This window comes from Nipponia nippon, unplaced genomic scaffold (assembly GCF_047370975.1).
Source record: "Nipponia nippon isolate SJK-2023a ecotype South Korea unplaced genomic scaffold, ASM4737097v1 scaffold_4, whole genome shotgun sequence".
Taxonomy (NCBI): Eukaryota; Metazoa; Chordata; class Aves; order Pelecaniformes; family Threskiornithidae; genus Nipponia; species Nipponia nippon.
The window spans coordinates 96,615,179-96,635,326 of record NW_028262358.1 but is presented as its reverse complement, the minus strand read 5'-3'; the positions used below and the strand labels follow the sequence as shown (position 1 = coordinate 96,635,326).

Below are 20,148 nucleotides of genomic sequence, written 5' to 3'. Positions count from 1 at the left end.
TAAGTTTTTGCTTAGTGAGACAGGCAACCTGCTGTGATAATTCTGTTTTTCATAGACTTTGTTTTGGGAAGTGGTACTGGCCATCCTATCTGATACAGATTGCTCTACAAGCTGGTTGGAAGAAGAGTGGCATCAAAATACCCATCCAACCAAAACCACTGATTTGCTGATCACCTGCAGAGGGCTCATTCATACTCTTCTGTTCTCTAGCTATGATCAAAACATCTACACAAGTTTATGCTAACTGAAACTGGATACAGTACAGGCTAGACAGCATATGGAACAGAGAACACCAAAATCGTCTGTTTCTGTACCCAAGAACTATATCCTATTTACATCCTAGTGGTCAGGTTGATCATTGGATTTATCTTTGAGAAGGAATGTTGCTCTATGCTAGATTGCCAGGGATCTCAAATTTTGGCAATTCTCTTTTATATTATCATTTTTTATTTTTTTATGACATCAAATTAATATATTCCTTTTAACCTGTTTATACCATTGCAGGGGTCTAAGGCTTTTTTTATCTTTAAATTTCCTTTTCATAAGCTATGCCCTACAACTGTGCAAGAGGACTGATATGTTAGATCTTAGTGATTAATATAGAGAGGTGAGAGGAAGAGCTTGTAATATGAAAGTGGGAATAGATGTTTTGATGATACCTTCTGGCATAAAACTCCATATAACATTTCTTCTTCACCACTTCCTCCCATAATTAAAAATAGAATAAAATAGAAAGTAGAGTTTATATTTATATATGCTGAAGAATTTCTAGGGATTATTAACAGACAGCAAGGCACCATCAGGAACATTTGGCAGCAATTAATCTCTTCTTAGATCATCACTCCCACTTGATTTATGCTTGTCTGCTGTTCTGGGTAAGCTTATTCTCATTTAAATAGTTCTCATGTAAGTGGCTATGTGCACACCTTCCAGAGTCCTTCTTTAAGACCAAGTTGTTCGACTCACTTTCTGAGTTGCTCTGACAATATTTTTTACTATTCCTGAAACATTTGTTTTCTTTTTCTTCTTTACATATATATCTCTATATCTATCTGATATCTATAGCATTTTATAACATTTCCTTTTATCAGAAAAAAATTAAGTAATGCAAAGAAATTTTTTTCCACTTGAAATATGGGTTCTAGATACTTTTATCTGCATTGTGTTTTTTGCCTTTTAACTACATTGATGATCACTGGTATTTTGAGTATTATGTCTGTGAAGGTGTAAATATGTAAAAATATGAACCAAATTAGCACAATTTCCAGAAAAATCCGTGAGTTACCAAATTGCACTGCACTCTGCATGGACAGCTAAGAGAGAGCACACAACCAGAAATAACACTGGAGGGACACAAAGGTCAGATCAGTGTACACTCTATGAAAGCTTTGGTTCCTCAGGGAGAAATAACACAAAGTCTCATCACAAGATAAAATCTTTTTTTTTATTAAAAAAAAGGTAAAATGAAGGCTGAAATTGCAATTGTTGGTACTGAATGTAGCACTCAGTACATCAATTTTGCACACTGTGGTTTGGAATAATCTCTTAATTAAGTCTCTAAATCATGAGTGACTGAGAAGAGACTGTTATAAAACAAAGTGGAATCTAGACTGCACTTAAATTTTCAGTGTCTGTAGTGAAGCAGTCCTTACAAGGTAGTGCCTACGTTTGTAGTATAGTCATTAAAACAGGTGTTTTTTCTTGAAAGGATCTATCAAGACAATTTGTTTACCTAACTTTAGATATGCAATTTGTCAAATTGGATTCTATCCCCAATTTTAAAATATTCAGGATATGGGATATAGTACAGTGGTCATAAACAGGCATTTATGGCAAAAAGAGATACAGCTAACATCTGAATTAAGAGTAGCACTACTCAGCATTACCAATGTCACATGATGTAGGAACACATGGCCCACTGGTCTGCGCTCATGATCAAGCTACACTCTCAGCCTCTTGACTTAATCCATTCTTAAGCTAGGAATTATAGCACTAATGCCAACAAATCCTCCATACTTCCAAAAATTAACACAAAATAGTTTTCCCATAAACTGTGCTACCTAGACATTTAAAACTTTACTAGAGTGCAGAGTTACATGGCAGAAGAGCAAATGTGAGGCAGGCACTGCTTTTCTCTGTGTGCATGAAAATTTCTATTATACAAATAGCAAATGCATTGAGAGACAATCTGTCTTTAAAAAGCTACTTATTTAATTCAGGGTATTCCAATGCTAGCAAAATCATGTTCACAATAATACTATGTACATATTTTCAGGAAATGCATATTATGCTTCAGTGAGAATTAAAATAATATTGACATCTTAAAAAGTAGTTAACCATCTATTTCAATATTATGAACAAAGACATAATAAGGACTATTTTGCCCTATATGACCTCTTAAAGTAAAGTATTCTTTATCACAGATATATGATAAAACTTCTAATCTGAAAATAACTATGCTAACTGTGAGTAAACCTAATTTTTAACATATAGACTTTGTGCCCCAAATGCCACTACCAATATTTTTGACAAGAAAACAATTTTTTTTTTTTTGTAGCTGTAAAGGTCATAAAAAGTAGTGATGCCAAGATTTAAGGCTGATAATAATTTTTGATTGATATAATTTATCTTGAAAAGAATAATTGAGTTAATTTCATTCATTTCAGCTATAATTGTAGATATCTTAATCTGCATAAATACTCTTTAAAAACATTTAAATTTGCCTTTATCAGAAATTAATTCATTTCAATAAGGATTAATATTCATTCCTTACCTCTTTGTCCTGAATTCAGAATCATGCAAACTTGTTTGCTACTACATATACCAGGGTATGTAGCAATTACTATTACGCACAGTCTTGCTTTTTTGTCTAACAAAGCTTGAGTGCTCCTTGGCAAGGTCTCTGCATGCAAAATGTTATTCAGCACAAAGGGAACTTGATTATCTATTTCTAAAAAGCTTTTATAGTCATTTCTACCTCTGCAAAGTATGTGTGAAGTCCTGAATTGTTTTACATAGTTTTACAGGGACTATATTCACACAGAAAAGAAAAGATTATATCACAGATAAAATAGGTTTAGTACATGCAGTAGAAAATTTACGTGTTTAAACCCTAAGCATTAAAAATTCAAGTGTAATTGGAAGAGAAAGAAAAAGAAGGAAAAATTAAATGGAAGAAAAGAATATTCTAATAATTGACAATAATATACTATTAATACCTTACCTAGTTATTGATCATCATAAAATCACATGTATCATAGAATCACAGAATCATAGAATGGTTTAAGTTGGAAGGGACCTTTGAAGATCATCTAGTTCAACCACCCTGCCATGGGCAGGGACATCTTTTACTAGATCAGGTTGCTCAAATCCCCATCCAACCCGACCTTGAACACTTCCAGGGATGGGACATCCACAACTTCTCTGGGAAACCTCTTCTAGTGTCTCACCACCCTCATCATAAAAGATTTCTTCCTTATATCTAATCTAAACCTACCCTCTTTCACTTTAAAAAAGTTGCCCTTGTCCTATCACTACAAGCCCTGGCAAAAAGTCTCTGTTCATCTTTCTTATAAGCTCCCTTTAAGTACTGAAAGGCCACAGTAAGGTCTCACTGGAGCCTTCTCTTCTCTAGACTGAACAACCCCAACTCTCTCAGCCTTTCCTCACAGGAGAAGTGTTCCAGCCCTCTGATCATACCCACAGCCTACCTCTGGACCTGCTTTAACAGGTCCATGTCTTTCTTGTTTGGGGGACCCCAGAGCTGGATGCAGTATTCCAGGTGGGGGTCTCACCAGAGCGGAGTAGAGGAGGAGAATCTCCTCCCTTGACCTGCTGGCCACACTTCTTGTTATGCAGCCCAGGTTCATAGAATTACAGAATCATGGAATAGTTTGGGTTGGAAGAGATCTTTAAAGGTCATCTAGTCCAACATCCCCCTGCCATGGGCAGGGACGTCTTCAACTAGATCAGGTTGCTCGGAGTGCTGTCCAACCTGACCTTGAACGTTTCCAGGGATGGGGCATCTACCACCTCTCTGGGCAACCTGTTCCAGTGTTTCACCACCCTCAAGGACACAATTGACTTTCTGGGCTGCAAATGCACATTGCTGGCTCATGTCCAGTTTTTCATCCACCAGTATCCTCAAGTCCTTCTCTGCAGGGCTGCTGTCAATCCATTCATCACCTAGACCGTACTGATACAGATCTAATACAATAACCTATGTCTCTAAAGAAATCTATGTATTTGAAAAATATTTTTACTGATAGTTACTTGACCTTGAACAAGCTATATTTCAGTACTTACTAGTTTGTTTCTCTGTTCTACCACTTCTAGTAAAAATAATATAATCTTATTTAGAATCAAAAGCATTTTAACCTTGCCCTTGTGCAGCGTAAAAATCAAAATGATGATTTTTTACCCTTTAGATAGGTCTAAAAATGAAATCTTACAGTCTAAATAGAAACCATGCAAAACCTATCTTAAGTCATTTATAGATATTATCTGTGCATTTTTTTTAAAAAAAAACCCAAAACTTGTTTATCCGGTGTTTTTCTGCTGCAATGACCCCAAGCTTGATAAAACCAGAATCTTTAATCTTTCATTTAATAACAATTAATACATTAAAAAACTGTTTGAAAAAAAGAAAATTTGAAGATCTCTTTCTTGTTCTTGATACATTGAATATTTGAACAGGTTAAAGGTTTGGTCATCGCTCATTGTCATTTACATGGACAATCAATAATACGTTTTCATCTAGATAGGTCAAGATAAGTATTTTTTTTTTGTCAGCTGCACTGATTAACAAGTATCTTCTGAATTAGTTCAAGATCCACACTCTACACTGTTACGTGAGGTATGAAGAATACAAGGATTGTATAGCTTCAAAATATCTTTACAACTAACAAACACTTAATTAAGCTTCCACTTTTTAAATAAACAGGGTATTAGTCAAATTATTCACCAAATAATAATAATTATATAAATATATACTGTTATGAAAATAATCTGTATCATTTAATAGAGAGATTAAAAAAAATAATAATTGTTAATTCCATGCAGGTTTTTGATGTAACTGAGGAAAAAATGAAAGCAACTTTCCTTGCAAAGAACTGAGGTGAACCAACTCCCTGCAAAGATAAAGGAATTAATGTTCTTGAGATGTAACTCATAACACACCCATTTTCTGATTTCCCATTCGTGACAAATATGAAGGATGTACAAATATATATGTATAGTTTGTGTGTATGCATACTCTCTCACACATATATACATACGTGCATGCACAGAGAGACACACACTGCACAAAGACCCATGGAGAGATATCTAGGAAGACTAAATTAAGCTGTAAGGAACATCATGCTGATGGTATCTGTACTTCAAAGTCCTGAACAGGCTCATTCGGTGTCTACTGTAGTACGTTGCTATATCCAAAGAATACATAGACCATTTCCATCTTTGTGCATAAAGGCTGAAACTCTTTCCTTATCATATTATTTTCTTGATGAAAGATTAAAAACCAGATTTTGAAATAATTTTGTAGGTATGCAATTTAAGCCTGATTTGCTTACTCAGTCTTTACTTAGGCAAAAGACCATTGATTTTTTTTTTTAACAGTTCCTTCTTTTTATAATGTATGCTGTCAAGAAGTGAAACATGAAATTTTGCCCTTGATTACTTAATGCCACATTATTTCACCTAAGTGGTATGGAAGGTTACACCAAATCCTTGGATTAAATGTTGTCTTAAAATTAAATATTTAATGCAAAATAATTTTCAATCAATTTCAACAGATAATCCAATGATTTTAATAAAATTATTCCACTGATTTAGTCTATAGCTGAGAACAGAATGTAGGCCAAAACATCCATAGGGAAGTAGTTTTGTATCAGGCAGGAACATGAAAGAGAAAACAAGGAAGAATATCGGAATAGATATAAATACTGATATTCATTACCATCCTCTTATAATGCTAGCTCTATAATTGCATTATTGAAAATAACCATCTAGAGTAATTGTAATAATGTAACAGTATTGATCCTTTTACATCTATTTCCACAATAAAAAATCTTGTGTTCTTTAAAAGGAAACACAATACCCTTTATACTTTTTGGTATGTATAGAATTATTTATTCTTGGCTATAAAAATTTCAACAAAATCACCTATGACAAATTTTGAACAGAATACAGGACACACAGAATCATAGAGTCATTTAGGTTCGAAAAGACCTTCAAGATCATCAAGTCTAATCATTAACCTAGCACTGCCAAGGCCACCACTAAACCATGTACCTAAGCAGCACATCTACACATCTGTTAAATACCTCCAGGGATGGAGACTCAACCACTTCCCTGGGCAGCCTCTTCCAGTGCCTGACTACCCTCTCACTGAAGAAATTTTTTCTAATATCCAACTTAAACCTGCCCTGGTGCAACTTGAGGACATTTCCTCTAGTCCTATTGTTTGTTACTTGGGCGAAGAGACTGACCCCCACCTCACTACAACCTCCTTTCAGGTACTTGTAGAGAGCAATAAGGTCTCCCCTCAGCCTCCAGCCTTTTCTCCAGGCTAAACAACCCCAGCTCCCTCAGCCGCTCCCCATAAGACTTGTGCTCTAGACCCTTCACCAACTTCGTTGCCCTTCTTTGGACACGCTCCAGCACCTCAATGGTCTTCCTGTAGTCTGGGGCCCAAAACTGAACACCGTATTCGGGGTGAGGCCTCATCAGTGCCAAGTACAGGGGGATGATCACTTCCCTCATCCTGCTGGCCACACTATCCCTGATATAAGCCAGGATGCTATCAGCCTTCTTGATCACCTGGGCCAACCATTTGCCTGTGCGAACCTGTTCTGGAGAAGTAGCTGAAGTTCCAGGCAGCATTTGTGGGGGATCAGAAGACCTGAGCAGGGAGCAATGAGCCAAGGACTTGAAGAAGTCATCAGGATGGCTTCCTGAGAGAGTTCAACAGCCTCTGTTTCAACCTGTTGATATGGACTTCACAGGTTGAGAGCTGATAAACTGAGAGTTAGGTCACACTATGTCTTAGATGATCTTGGAATATGAACCAATTTTAAAACATCCTATGGAATAGAAAGCCTGACAAGAAATAATTTGCAACATAGCTGTCCATGATGTTGACAAGATAATACACACTCCTGTTCTGTGAACTTTTTCAAATGGAATTTATATTTCTTTTTTGTTCCAGACTGTAAAGATTAGTAGAGGATATAGCTTTCCACTCCACTACAAAGCCAAAGGAGCCTGGATACTGAGTGACAGATGGGATTTTCCAAGGGCAACCAGGGCTACAGGCCTTGGGATCTCTGTTAGGGCTCCTGGAAGCCCTGAAAGTTCACTTCAAGTCACAGGCTTTGAAAGATTTGGATCCCAGCAGTGTATTTGGAAACCCAGGTGAATTTCACAATGACTAGACAGAAGTTTGTTGAATTCAAGATATTTCTGTGAAATGTTTGGCTTCTACAAACCAGAACAGAATTCATAAATAGACTTTTGCTAGGAAATTTCCAGATAGTTCTTATGGTAATTAGGCTCACGATTTGAGAGCACTCCATTGTTCAATTCCAATGTCTTTGAATTAAATGGAGAGAAAATTCTAGAAAAGTTCAGCATTCCTTGAATATAGTTCTACATATACATTCTATCTAGTAGAAATAAACATTATTCCTTACTTTATAATCAAAACCTTCTTTTTTATGTTAAATGTTTTCATCTTATGAACTGCTCTTGGGCTTACTGTGAAACAGTTATAGAAAAAATTAATCCAATTTGCAAGGTGCATCATTCTGAAAGCTCACACGGTGAGAAGTACTCCTTGCCATCATATGCTGCAAATTGTGTTTGAAACTAACCTTTTCATTTTAACTAGTTTTATTGAACTTCCTGGAGAGGACCTATACTGCTGATAAATGGTATTTTTCACTTCAAAATTCAGTTGAAGATTCTGAAAAAAGATAAACGATAATCTTGACCGTTTAATAATTGAGATGTAAAAGACACAGTTTGAGTCTCTGAAAATTTTTTTAAAACTCACATCAGAGTATTAGTTAAATATTCTTTACTGGAACCTGTGTAAGTCAGAATTTATCCCCAAGTTTATCCTGTGGGAGACAGCACAGACTATAAAGCAGCATAGATCTGATTTAGTACAATCGTCTTCAAACATCAAAACTACAGCAAAATAAGAATTCAATTGCCAGCAGAAAAATTAAGCAAAGTCAATATGAAAATTTTAGAAATTGTATCACTGACATGAAGAGTCATTTAAATGCCCCCTGCCCAAACAAAAAAAAAAATTTTCTCTTGTACAATGGTACAAACAGATAAGTATATATAAAAATAGCTCAGGATAATACTAAATCAATCAAGGCAGATTTCTCTTAATGCGGTTTTCTACTTTTTCTAAGATTAATTTGAAAGCTATTCCTTCATGAGAGAAAAACAGGTACATATTCTGAAGCTCTGACTGCTTGCCAAAGAATGATGGATCACAGTCACTCTTCAGGGTCAGAGGACAATATTAAGTTACTCCAGAGAAATAAATACCTGATACCAGTTAATATCTTTAGAAATCAACACTTGAATGGCCTTGGTGTTTGCTACACTGGTGAAATATTAGAAGCTTTAGCATGTGCAATGCATCATTTGAAAAAGCGTTTACAAAGTAGCCCTGCAAGCTTCTTTTTTTTTTTAATTTAAAAAAAGGAAAAAAAAGTGAATACATTTTTCCTCATATCTTATACACTTTATTACACCTACAGTCAAGAACTTCCTGTTTCAAATGCCACATGAAACTAAAGGGATGCTGCAGAAAATATACACATATATGTTTAAGAGCAGCAGAATCTAGCCCACTATGTCTCCAATTCAAGGTGAAATAGAAGTTGCCTCTGATTCATAGCAGGTCAGATACAGTTAGTCCGACATTTTCTTGCAATACATTAAACTGAAATTTCATTCATTACATGCTTCTATAGTAGTTTTAAGTGGAAAATTAATTCCACATCTGAAATACTTATGCTTTGTCCCTAGAGAAAGCCAAGAGAGCTGCAAACATTCCAGAAAGCCCAGAGATAATTCTCAAACAACATAATCTCTGTAGAAAAGTCTGAGGCTCTCATAACCAAGAGAAGTTTTCCTAATATATATCCAACAGAATGAATGAAAAGACACTTGGAAAATATGAACAATTTCATTTTGCTCTCAGGTCTACTCTTCACACTCTACTGTAAATATGATCAGAAGCTTAGAGAAGCAACAGCTAGCTTTGTTTCAAAGTTAGTTTCCCTGTGTATCTTCCAGCTGCTATTTGACTTGATATCCACTTCAGGAAAGCTCCAGGGCAATAGGCATTTTAATAGCCCAATGAACACTTTAGCTACTCGTGGAGTGCAGTTACAAAGTCAATTCAGTTGAGATTCATTGAATCTGAATGAAGAAAACACAATAGGAAAGCTTCTTGGTAGCTATAAACAGCTACAGTTGTTTTTCTCATAAAAAATGAGGAAAAGAATTTTTAATTTTAAAGGTCTATGTGATTAGGGTATGACAAGGATTAAGAACAGTCCTCTCTCTTCTTGTGCAAAATCAATTTATTTGTTATAGTGCTAATCTGACAGCCTTGTAGTTTAATCTGTAGGTAGGGCCAAAGTGTAAAATAAAGACCTGCTTCTGTGAGAGTGATGCTTATTCCACTTCATCAGAGCCCATTTTGACTGACTCACTCTGCTATATAAAGTATTGGTAAGATGCTTGTCCCTGTATAATACCTAAAAATAAAGGAAGCATTTTACTGAAGGAGTGCATAATTCTGGGCTGCATGGCAATATGTATAATTAATCAGACTGTTCTGAAGTGCTTGGACTGAAAAATATGAGTAGGTGGAGAGGCTTGATTTTTTTGACGGATAGAAAGATTTAGGAAAGTTGGCATAGAGAGAAAGCAGAAATTCTTGAGTAGAATTTTACAAAAAATAGAAGAACCATAAAGGTTTTGGAATTTAGCATTTTGGTAAAAAATACATGCAACAATATGTGTAAAAATATGTGTGTTTTCATGACATTTATCTACTTGATAATGGCTGGCAAATTTCTGATATTCTAATTATAATGTTGACAGGCAGTTCAGGAGAACTGCTCAAAACTTTATTTTAAAAATGTATTTAAGCTATGGATTCTAAGAAAAAGGGAAGGAGGGTTAGCTGCCTTTATTATCATGACTTGTTTATGCTGTGAACATGTGAATGAATCTCTGAATGTGGTATTGTTTATACTGTGTAATTTGTTTTTTGGTCCATATAATATTCTTGTAATTTTCTTTGCTTCAGAAAAATCCATTTTCTAAATGTCTCTTGTTTTGCTTTGAAGATATGAAAGATAGTAAAAATGACGGAAATACTTTTCACTGCATAATTACAAAAAGAACCTTTAAACAACTACAAAAAATAAAGGAAGACTGAACATAAATCCCATAAGAATAGTGCTGTCTTCTACAAGCTCTGCTTATAAATATTGTGCATTGCTGCATACTGGTATATATTCCTTAACAGTTAGAATTAGTTTTGCATATATTAAATGCATTTAATATGATTTAATACAAAAATATTTTATAAGCAACTTCAGCAGAAATGAAATGCTGGGGATTGATAACAGGTATGCAACCTTCTTAATGGAACAAATAATATTTTTAATAGATAGAATGATTTTAAGTACCAATTATTCAGTTGTATTTGACAACAGCATCCTGTATGTCATACAGTATAATTAACACTTTGGTTGACAAGGGCTGGGGAGGCAGGTGGAGAGAGAGAGAAAGCAATCAAGCACAAGAACAGTATTCTTAATAGCTATAATGTATAACAACAATAGGGACACTTTGACAACAAAGTGTTCCCTTTTTAATGCTTTTATATTTACTTTCAGGTACATATTTCATTTATTAATAAGTAGCAGTGCATTTGGTATTATTTTCAAAATAAAATTCTATACTAATTTGGAAAAAAAAAAAAAGATGAAGTAAAGGGAAATGATAAAGCCAAGACAAAAAGTAATTTAGAAAAAAAAATCCAATATAGTTTAAGCCACACTGTTTTCCCTGTTTTTACAATTGATTTCCTACAAGCTGAGTCTCAACAAGGTGAATAAATGCACCTTTCCTGCTGTCCTGCCTATCCATGCAGGATTTCTATTGAGATCAGGACATGTGAGTCACTGCTGACTCTGAACAGTTCAACATGAAACTGCGGTCACTTCCTGAGCTCTGTCCCCCCCCGAATATTCCTGAATCTCTTCCAGTCTTCTTCCAGAAGTAAATTGTACAAAGCTTTTGAAGATTCTGCCATTCTTCAGCTACATTAGGAATATAAACTGAAAAGCCAGAAGTGTCTTCATGCTCAACAACTTTTAGCAACCTTCAAAGTCAACACACCTTTGGGTGTTATTCTGATGAACTTCATTGTTATTACCAATGTGGCTTTTTAATTATCATGCCTTTTACTTCTTTCCTTTTCACCTAAAAATCATTTAATGAGAAACAGGGGCACAAGACACAAAATATCTATTAAATGTCCTAATGTTTATACTAGCAGTCACATTCCTACCAATCTCATTTTACTCCTTTTCCTTGAACTCTTCTTTCCAGTGAGAGCTAAGGCTGAGGACGTTCCCATTCCAGCTCCTCTGGTGGCTAGGACATGTCCTTGGGAAAGCAGAAGAGGTTTACAGAATGTCTAGAGTTTGTGATACCTGCAGGTCCTTGGTTTGTTGCCTGGCTGTCTCCAGCAGGGTCTCCCCAAATCAAAGCTCAGACCTGATTCTTGGGGCGGTTTATTCCAGGCGGTTTATTCCAGGGATTGCTCCCAAGAAGCAAAACTGGTAAGACTGAACCAGGTTTGGCTCTTTCAGCCCTACATAGTCCTCTGTGACTATACCAGAAGACTGTGCTCTCAAATGTTGCCACATGCTTTCATATTGTGTTCTAAAGTACATAACACATATTTCTGATTTCAAGCTATTGTGCTGCATTTAGGCTACAAAATTTTGTTGGGCTACAATGCAGCTTTCATGCCTTTTAGACACTTTGAACTGAAAAATATATGGAGTTCCCATACATGGAGTTCAAGTAAACACGTTCAAGTGCTGTGGAAGCAGCCGGTCTGTTTTATATGGATCCAGGCCCACCCAGAGTGGATACAAGCCAGTCATCTGTGTTATATACAATAGCCCCAGAGCTGAAGCTGGAGCAGGGAAGGCAACAGTCACTAGCTGGGGTTAAACCAGAGACACCCAGCTCAGGCCATGGCAAGGCTGAGCCCCTGCACTGCTGGACCAGTGCACAGCCGGGCCTCCCCTTGCTGAGGGCAGAATTCATATTTACTGGGCTACAACCTGTGTCTTGGCACTGATTGACAAGTGAATTTTCATTCAATTTATCTGCATAATTAGAATTCTGGATATTACAAGGCGGTCATCCTTTTGGAAAAATGTTAGAGATGCCTACATATAGGGTTAGGAACCTAGTTCTGGACTTTTGCTATGGTAGTAGAACATCAAATTAATAAAGGCAGGCTTGTTTTTATAGAACTTTTCTCGGAATCAATCCCTACACTTTTAAAGTACAAAGAAACAATTTTTCAGTTTTTATTGAATGGAAATTCTCCTGCCTCCTAAATGTGGTAAATTTATAATAAGAATTTTGACATTTTTTTTTTCTAATTTATTACAAACCACGCATTTGGGAAGTATGAACTCTAGAAAACTAAATAAATTTAGCTGAGAAATATATGGGACCCATAGTACACTGCTGAACAAAAGTCATAGCAAACCAGAGTTGGTAAAAAATAATCTAAACATCCTCATGCTGATGGATTTTGAATTTAAAGTATGCTCTGAGGGACAGGAATGATAATAATTAATGCTTTGCACTTAACACATGACTATTATCTGAAGATCTTGAGTACTGCACATTATTATCTCATTAAACCTTACAACACCCCTGTGAGGGAGGAAAGTGCTTTATTATAGATATTTCACAGATGAGTAAACTGAGGTATTCAATTCGGAAAAAAATATGGAAGATCAGTAGCAATATTAGCCCGTATTGCTACAGCAGTTGAAAAGCAAATGCCACGACTTTCCCCATTAAGGAAGAGCAGAAACAAAGAAAAAAGTAATTAAAGCTATTCTAAAAAGAGGATAAGCCTTCATTTAAAGCAACATTTTGAGTTTAATAGTTTAAAATAATGCTTTAGAAGGACTGTTTAAGATGGCAAAGACAGAGAAAAGGTTGCCCAGAGAAGTTAGGGATGTTCTATTTTTAGAGATTTTCAAAAATTTACTTCATGAGATTCTGAACAACTTGAATGTAGCTCTGTTTTGAGCAGAAGTTAAACAAGATAATCTCCAGAAGGTCCTTTCAGACCAAATCCTTCTGTGATTTTTATTAACTCTTATTCACACATATCTGCAGAAGTGTGTTCTTTCTATTTTAACTGAGTTTTGATAACTCACTGGAGACCATTACACTTCAGCTAGGTAATTTCATGGTTTTCCTAACTATATCAGTTAGAAAACAAGTCTTAAAATTTAAAACATTATGCTTAGGTTTAGGATTTTTTTTCAGCTTTTAAACTTATTTAGTGTAAAAACACATATATTTTTGTTAGGTCTTCCATTTACCTGTTTTTTTAAACATGTAGTAGCTTCCTTAAAAATTTTATATTTAGAACTTTTAGAGTGTAGACTCTTTTTTCCACAATAAAAATGTCAATTATCTTCTTGAATTTTCATAAAATATAATGACAGCTCTCAGATGGTATGCCTGACAGGGAAAATCACTAAGTGCCTTTCAAAATTTTAATTTTCCTTTTTTCTTCCTCAACAATTAGAGGAGTAAAAGAATGAAAATAATTGTTCCTGTGCATTTGCCATTATGCAAACATTCAGTGTCCACTTAGCAACATTGAGAACTTCCTTCTGTTTACTACAAAACTACAAATGTGCACTAAACAGTTTGATTATTGATTGTTCAGAACATTTGCAAGGATAGTGATGAGTAAAGTATGTTATGTGTAGAGTTTAAAGACAGAAGCGACTTCAACCTGGTCTGGCTTTCTGTAGACAAAAGGGCATTACAGTTCACTTCGTCTTTCTAGAAAGACACGTAGCCCGATTTACAACTACAGAGATAGAGAATACACAGGTTCATTGAGAACTTTCTTATATCTTTGTCACTGAGGAGACCATTGCTGCCTGTTTTCTACATCATGGAAGTTTTCTTATGAGCTATGACACAACTCTCCTTTATTTCTTCCTGATAAATTGGACTCTTACATCTTTCACTATAAACCGTTTAATCACTTCTAGACATTCAGCATTGTCCACTCTAACTTCCCATCAGACTCTTTAAAATGAGCAGACAGTGTGCTATCCTGTCAGTGTCTCAAGGGTGAGGGAAACTGAATGTCCATACTAAACAGGGATTAGCTTACCTATCTTGCCTCAGCTAATAGACATATTTCTAGTAGACTGGAGAACTTCATTACAATACGGCTATGCAATGTAGACACAAGGCCAGTAACTTCCTTTAACCATGCTAAAACCATCTTTAGCATTGGCTACTGGCATTATGTGAGTTCTGATATGACATTATAGTTTTAGCCCTCTCTCTTTCATTATAGAGAATAAATAAGGGGAAAGAAGTTATCATTGTTGTAAACTTGAAGTTTTGAAGCAGATGGACCAACATTTTTAATGATAACATGAGTTATAATTTCTTTTAAAAAATGAGACAAAATAGAGCATTGGATCACACATTACAAAATACATCCTGAAATTAAATTTCTAAAATATATTTGCCTGGATATAACTATAAGACTTGGGCTTCTAATTTACTTAAGTACTTTTGACAATTGACTTTTTAAACACCTATGGATTAATCTGTTTATAAATTATACATGGTAAAGAGAAGTTTGCCTATGAGAGGACAGATTGCTCTGTTACAATTGTTGTTACCCCCAGAGTGTTTAGGCCATAATTCCACAAATGCCACTCACCCCTCCGTAAAAAAGGAGGGAAAAAAGAGACCTCGTTTCCAAAGAATCCATATAGGAAGAGAAGAAATAAGAAATCTTATTAATTCTGAAGAACTCTGAAGCACCTACGAGACAAAATGGATATCTTGGTTTTATATATTGTTTGTTGTTTTTTTTTTTCCCAGTACTGTTTTTAACGTGTCAAGGTTTAATGCTAATGTTTCTTCCCAAAGTACTAAGAGTAAATGAATACAAGTAACAAAGGGAAATACAGGGTAGTGAAATGAATACAAAATTAGAATTCAGAGACTTCATAAGTAAGCTAAAAGCTCTCCTGAAAACATAAAGCAAAGTATTTTCTAGTGCCAAGTTTTAAAATTGTCACTTAAGTGAAATAATTTTCTTGTCCTTTCTCTGTTTAACATGGGCTTCTTTTTCTTACAATTTCCCTCATGTACAGGTTAAAACTGGTTTGTGCAGGTAAAGACTAGGAACATTTGGCAGAGAGCAAAACTTCAGTTTTCTTTCAGGTATCTAATATATAATATCTAAAGGTTTTATTTTTAACAATTTTATTTTTAAAAGTATCACTGATAAGGGACCATACTCCAATGACTATATTATTGTGTACGCCCATATGAAATTCTAGACATACCCTCTTCTGACTCAAACTAGACTATACAGATTTTTGATGTGATGAAGTGATTATTTTTGATCCTTTCCCTTAAAATCTTGCTTGAAGCTTTTAAAGACTGGGGAACTCCTCAAAGGTGCATGTAACAACAGAAACAGAAAGGAGAAAAACTGCCTCTCCTGAGGCCCCAAAATGGAGATAAACCAGACATTTTACATCTTTACTGTTTAGTTTCTGACAGAAAAATTAAGCAATACTTCTCAAGTAAATTGCAATTCATAAAATAAAACTACAGTATCGGAAATGTCAATGTACTGCTTTCTATATGTTGGATTATCCTGCCTACTAGTTCTCAGAAAGAGTTTAAATTGTTTATAATGTTTCTTTCATAGATATTTTTAGCTGGCTATGTGTTCTCACGTATAACCCCAGCCCTCCAGCTCTAACCACCACCTCTACAGGTTATAAGATCACCGGTGGATGAGATTAAGGTCCTTCCATAATTCTCTTTGTTCCCATTCTTCTTATTGTTCCTTCTAGGACAACATTGTTAAACTGTATAAGGAGAAAGCTAATTTGCATCTACAATATGAAACAAACAAACAACAAATCGTATCAAGTCAACCTTCTTTTAAATGAGTTTTGACACTGCAGGAAAGAATAGGGGAAAAGGCTGTTGTGACAGGGAGGTCAGCCTCATATGTCAGTACATATCACTTCAGATTTATTCATTCTCTATTTTCAATTACAAATGTCATGTATATTGAAACTAGTGAATCTTTGCATTACATATAAGAGATCCAATTCTCTTGAGGGCTAGGAGTTCAGACTAGCTTGCTGTTGACATTGGATAATCTGCTTTTTACTAAAATAAGTTTTTGGTAAATGATCATATGAATAGAATAAGGAATAAAAGGTAGTTTTATTTGCTATTCTTCTTTTTCATTGTTTGGTGTACAGTAGAATTTTCTTTTCTTGAAACATTTACTTTTCTTAAATGAGTTATGGCTTGATCTAAACCTCTCTGAAAACGTAGCCCTTGCAGTAGAAAAAAGGAAGGGAAGTCAAATTCCATTTCATTTAGTAACAATCAAAATAATAGAGGCCATTGTACTCAGTTTCAGCTCCCTGGCATGATTGAAAAGAGGCTTAGAGGCTTAAGGTATTTTCCAGGAAATTATATAGCAGGACCAAATCTACCATATAGATGTGGCACTACAAGAGATGAAAATGTTTAGATATAGATAATGCAGCCGCTTACAAATCTTGGAAGAACCTTCCTTGTTTCTGTAAAAGGTTGATATAGCCCTTTAGGTATTTACTGATGCTTGGCATAATCATGGTAATTTTATCACTTTTAGCCTGAGATATTTGACCTTGTTCTGAAACATCTAGATCTTAATATATAAAGATGCAGTGAGATCATGCCAGCAAACAAAATTAAGAGTTTTATTACTAAAAATTACCCTTACAGGCAAAAATCCCAAGGGGTGTTACTAATAACCCTTTACTCATATTAAAAAAAATCTTTACTGTGTAAACAATTCTGCCAAAACAAAAAAGGCTAATAGTGGAGGTAGCTCATAACCGAGATGAATAATGACAACCACATAATGGGTTCATAGTAAAAAGAAAAAAAAGTTTACTGAGCAAAGAGAGCAAAAGAGACAAAGCAGTGTTGCAAACAGAGATTATATTGCAAAGAGCATTTGGCATTTATAAAAACTTGATAGTTTTGCATCTTAAGCACACTTTGCTTCTTTTGCACATAATACTATGACATTTTATCTGACCATAGCCTTTTCTTTACTAGATATCTTATCTTGACTGTGCAGGCATGAAACAGAGCTAACTGCAATATCCATTTAATAAATTTGTGTTTGGCATAGAATATGAAAAAATTAATCAAAATTCCTAATTTTGAGGCAGTGGTAATTAAAAACCTTTCATGATCTTTTTTTTTATCTCATAACTCAATTCTTTCACAATCCATATGCAATCAGATGAGCTTACTAATTAAAAGCCAAATACCTCTGAATACTGGCACAAAGGCAACTTTTTAACCTCTGTAAGTTGCTATGAATGCATTTTAAAAATATGTTTTATATACCTAACTTTACAAAACTTTTCCAATATTTGAAATTCAAACTAATTGTAAACTATATAGAATTCAGTGAAATTTTTGCTGCTGTCACTAATATTGCACATTTACTTTATCAACTAAAGTAACATTGTTTTGTTTAAGTGAATGGAAATCTTAGTCTTACTTTTTTCTTTTTACCATATTTAATTGAAACTAGAAAAATGCCTTCCATACTTTATAGCTGAGTAAATGTTATGGGAGGACATACTATCACAATTTTAAATTTGCAAGATACTGAACTCCTGTTGAACTGATGAATTTCAATAGCTCAATGCAAAAGAGCTTTATTAACATCTGGAGACTGCACTGGCTTATTGGAAGTTAAGAAGTCAAACCAAAACAAAAGAATAGAATATTTCTTCCCAAATCAAATTGGAATATTTTATTCTTGAACCTTTAGCTTTTAAAAGTCATGTTCTGTACTGTAATTAAAGACAACTATGAAACAGAGGTACTGCAGGATGTTGTTGACTATCTTCATTCTGTCCTTGATTCAGTGTGACAATTTGTGCTTGTCTTCAAAATGTTCATGCTTTCCTCCTAGAACTGCAGATCTTCGGAAAGTCATCTGTCACACAGTCCAATAGATGACCTTGATGTTATACTGCTGAAGTGATATACTGAGGTTCCCATACCAGGATTTGGGGTGACACTGGTACTGTGAAATGGCAAAAAGTCATATGCCAAATGGGGAACCACCTGGAGTTGGCTGATAAGGAATATCCCCAGATGACCATGCCTTGAATCCATTTCATCTCTAGCTATCTGCCTTCATCCCCTTCAAGAGTAAAGCCTGGAATCCTTTACTGAGAATCAATACCTCTACTCATCTTCTTTCAGGGTTTTAAGTGATAAAACACAAGAGATTGACAGACATGTGTCAGGGCCTGGAGGGCACCAGCAGGCCTCTGTGGCCCTACCTAGCCTCCCTGCTTCTTCCTCTGTCCCTTTCCCATGGGCCCAAGAGCCCGATTTCATCCCAATTTCTGTTATCGCAATGCTGTAGGAGAGTCAGTCTCCATCTTTGTCTCTGTCCTGTCTCATGGATGAACTTCGGCCCTACGCTCTAGGTAGATGGACCCTTCAGACTCACCTTGTAGCCTTTTCTCTGGTTTTGCCTCTGGCCCTGTTTCCTTTTGCTCCTGGCTGAACTTTGTTGATGGACCCAGGACTTGGTTCATTGCTCACTGTGTCCGAGTTGTCCCCTGCTACCAGCCCCTTGCTCTGCCCACAATGTTCAGCCCCTGTTTGTGGAGCACTGTCTGTGCTGCGGTCACCCTCACTGCTCTCTGACAGAGTGTTCCTATTACTTCATAGCTTTATGACTTGAATCCTAACCAATGATTGATTTAGAGAGTTTCACACCCTGAAATTATTTGCACTGACATCTTCTATTACCAGGAGAGTGTCCTAGCCTCAAGGCCATTGGATATCTTTGCAAGAGATTCAACGTTCACTTTTTTTCTTCCCCAGTGAAGAAAGAGTACATACAATGGGCAAAGAAAATGTGGAGATAGAGACAAAAATAACTTTTTACCCTGATGGTTAAAAGACTCATTAGAGAGAGAACTCTCTAATGGTTTTGACAATGTGTTCACTTTGTTTCTCAGGCTATGCAATGTCTAGGCAGAAGGCTTTGGAATTGCATTTAGGGTTTGATGTGCCCCTATTCTGGCTGAGTCTTGCATTAAGCTTGTTACACTATTTAAGCCTTGAACCAGTTCATTATATGGGCAATACTTGGCACCTATCTCAGTGATACCATGAATTTTAAGTAATAAAGGAATGGAATTATAATAAATGCCAAAGGTTGCTTTGCTCACTAAAGGAACAGTCAAGGTGGAGCGATTTTAAGACCAAGCGTAAAGGTTTTTTCTTGCCCAAAGACATTTGAAGCCTTCCACGTAAGCCTCTTTCCAGTTTGCACCTACAATGAGCATTCCAAATACTACCTACCACAGTGTACTCCAATGTAAGAGGTTAATAAAAACATACTAGTTTTAAAATGCAGTATAAATTACCACCTCTGCCAACAGGTCAGCTATTACATGTATATGGTATAACAAGTTCAAAACAGCTTACAGTATAGCTGTATCAAGTCATTTTTATATGAAGAATGGAGGTTCTTAACACCATATTGTCATTTTGAATTCTTTTCTGTGCACTTATATGTGAACTATAATGGTCCGAGAACTCTGTATCAGTAAACTCACAGAAAGTTGAGAAGACATACATTATAAATCCAGAAAGAGTGAAAGGGAGAAAGAGAGCATGAATGCTAATGCCACTGCTTTTATAAGGCATTTGGTTCAGAACAGTGGA

The 20,148-nt window shown here is 35.5% G+C and overlaps 1 protein-coding gene and 1 pseudogene across 1 annotated transcript in view; both read right to left on the bottom strand.

The window, feature by feature from the left end:
- The window catches only part of EYS (EGF-like photoreceptor maintenance factor), a 923,675-nt gene that overhangs the window by 704,187 nt on the left and 199,340 nt on the right, over positions 1–20,148 (bottom strand). The window lies entirely within an intron of this gene.
- On the bottom strand, positions 6,279–19,007 carry LOC148053439 (uncharacterized; annotated as a pseudogene).